The sequence below is a fragment of the Corvus kubaryi genome, unplaced genomic scaffold (genome assembly GCF_017639235.1).
Source record: "Corvus kubaryi isolate FWS band 111438036 unplaced genomic scaffold, C.kubaryi_AGA036_p1.0 46028, whole genome shotgun sequence".
Lineage (NCBI taxonomy): Eukaryota > Metazoa > Chordata > Aves > Passeriformes > Corvidae > Corvus > Corvus kubaryi.
The window spans coordinates 1-2,914 of NW_024581298.1; the positions used below are offsets into that span (position 1 = coordinate 1).

At 67.9% G+C, this 2,914-nt stretch overlaps 1 protein-coding gene across 1 annotated transcript in view; it reads left to right on the top strand.

The window, feature by feature from the left end:
- The first annotated feature begins 2,109 nt into the window (after positions 1-2,109).
- LOC121672269 (nuclear pore complex protein Nup98-Nup96-like) overlaps positions 2,110-2,914 on the top strand; it is a 35,863-nt gene continuing 35,058 nt past the window's right edge. Inside the window, 1 exon segment of the mRNA XM_042044872.1 lies at positions 2,110-2,231. The gene's annotated coding sequence lies outside the window, so the exon portion shown is untranslated.

The following is a 2,914-nucleotide window of genomic DNA, read 5'->3' on the forward strand; positions in this document are numbered from 1 at the left end:
GGCTCAGCTCCTCACACCCCTGTGACCCCACACGGACACACGGCTCAGCCCCTCACACCCCTGTGACCCCACAGCCCCAGGGTGGGCAGCATGGAGAGGCATTCAAAGCAAATCCCCTTGTGGGGACGCAGGAACCTGGAGACTCACGGCCAACAGGGAGCAGGGGCAGCGCAGGGCCGCTCCCCGCAGGGCTCCAGAGGGATCTGGCGGGAGGGGCACGTGAATCTGTCCCGCGGGATCCATCCAGACCATTCCCTGCGCTCGGGGCAGCGCTGACGCAGCCGGGCCACTGCTGCCGGTGCCGCCGGGAGCCGCGGCTCCCCCGGCACATCCCAGCTCCCACAGCCCGCCCTCGCCCCGCCGCTCCCGGCCCGGCCGGCAGCACCGCCCGGAGCTGGGCCAGGGCAGGCTCAGGCTGGAGAGCAGGGAAAGGTTCTTCCCCCAGAGGCTGCTGGGCACTGCCCAGGCTCCCCAGGGAATGGGCACGGCCCCGAGGCTGCCAGAGCTCCAGGAGCGTTTGGACAGCGCTGCCAGGGATGCCCAGGCTGGGATTGGTGGGGTGTCTGTGCAGGGCCAGGGGTGGGACTGGGTGATTCCTGTGGGTCAATTCCCACTCAGACGTTCCATGATTCCATAAAGCCCCGGCTGCAGGATCAGGGCAGCACAAGCCCCACACACCAACGAAGCCGGGGCTTGTCAAGTCGGGAACCTCTGGAACTTGGCAGGTGCCCAGAACAGGGGTCCCCGCAGCCCAGGGCTCCCCTCAGCCCCCCCCAGCCCAGGCTCCCCGTCATGCCCTAAGGGATCAGGCTGGGATGGATCCCACCTCGCCACCCCCCCGGCTGCGGGACAAATCCGATTTGCGGTCAATCCCTGAGCCGTCTGGGCAGTGCCCCAGGGCAGCACGGCCACTCTCTGCCAGCACCAAAAGACCCCCACAATGGGGGACCAAGCCCCCAGGGAAGGGACCGACCCCAATCACCGAGGGGCCACAGAAACCAGAGCTCAGCCCCACCCAGGTTGCTGGGGAGGGAGAGAGGGAATTATTTCCAGGACAAAAGCAAAGAGAAAGGGAAGCTCCAAAGGGCCGGGACTGGGTGTGGAGGGGGGTCCCCGGCCGGCTCAGGCTCCCCTCCCCGGGACCCCGAGGGGCTGGGTGGAGCCCCCCAAACCCTGGCCCTCCCTCGGGGGGTTCGGCCGTGGGGCCACAGCTCCCTGTGCCGTGGGGACACCCCGGGGATCCCACAGAAGGGACCCCGCAGCCTCTGCGCTCCCTCCCCCCGAGGGTCTTGCCCAAAGGGGGCAAATAAAAGGCGAATATTTTGTATCACGTGTTGAATGGCCCCGACCTATCCTGCAGAAGCAGGGCTGCGCCACCCCGAGACCTGCCCCGGGTACCCCACAGACCCTTAGAGACCCCCTGAGACCCCCCCGGGGATCCCACAGACCCGTAGAGACCCTCCTGGGGCGCCCCCGGGTACCCCACAGACCCTTAGATACACCCCTGGGACCCCTCCCCGGCCACCCCCCATTCCCCCGAGATCCCCGCAGGTGTCCCCCCTCCCCAGGCCCGCAGGGTCTCGCAGTGAGTGACCCCTCGGGGCACCCCACATGCCCCAGGGACCCGTCCCCAAAACCCGCGTGTCCCACGGTGACGGACCCCCGACACGACCCTCACCGCTCAGCCCCCTTCGTGCTGCTCCATGTCCCGGCCCGGCAATACCACCACGCCTCCTCCGCCTTTTCCTTTTCCGCCTCCTCCTCTTCCTCCCTTTCTTCCACCTCTTCCTCTTCTTCCCCCGCCCCCCCCCAACCGCGCAGCGGCCCCTTTAAGAGGCGGGGCCCAGCTCCCGCGCGCCGCGAGACACGATTGGTCCTGGCGGCAGAAGCCCCGCCCCCTCAAACGCCCCGGATGTCGGGGCGGTGCCGCGCCACGGGCCGTTCTGGACCCTTCCGCGGCTCCCTGCCCGGCCCCCGCCCGCCCGGCCAATGGGCGCTCGGAGCGCGGCGCCGTTCCGCCCAATCAGCGCTGAGGGAAGGCGGAGCGCTGGGGGGAGTGGCCAATGGAAGGCGGAAGCGCGGCGGGCGGGGCGGGGCTGGGGCGGCGCGCGGTGGTGGCCGGGAGTGCGCGCGCGGGCTGTGACGCAGCTGCGGCCCCGTGAGGCGGCGGCGGCGGCACCGCGGGCCCGACCCGGCCCGGCCGCTCCGAGCGGCGCTTCCCGGCACCTGCGGTGAGCACCGGGGCCTGCTCACCCTGCCGTGCTTAGTATGGTTGTGGCGCCGCCGCCAGGCCTTTTGTGCCGGGAGACCGGGTGGTCCCGCGGGGGAGGGCCGCGGGGAGGCCCCGGGACGGAGGAAGGGCCGGAGGAAGGGCCGGAGGGGAGGCGGGAAGGCCGGAAGGCCGTGAGCGGGTGGGATTTCTCGGGGGGGAGGGACCAGCTCGTCCTGCCCCGGCAGTCTCCGGAGTACTTCCCGGCTTTGGGGGTTTTTTAGGCCTTTTTGGTGGTACCGGTGCGGTTGGAGATTCCGGATGTTTTCCACAGGGGATACGCGGCTTTTGATGCGGGTAACGGCCCGGCTGTTCCCGGGGCCGGGAGTTATTTACTGTCATGTTAATTAGTCGTAGTTTAAAGTTAGGTTGGTTATACGGGATTTAAAGTTGTGTTGATGACTTGTGGTTCTTTGGGTGGTTTTACGGGGATTTTGTGTTGTTGCTCCTACAGTTCAATTAGAGCCCTTTGGCGCGGGGGTGCAGCGAGTGGGAGAGAAATGTTGTGTAAACCCTCGAGTTTTACTAATTCTGCTCCACCTCTTGAGTTCACAGAACCCTGAGGCTGGAAAAGCCCTCCCAGCCCAGCCAGTCCAACCTGTGCCCGATGCCCACCTTGTCCCCAGCCCAGAGCACTGAGTGCCA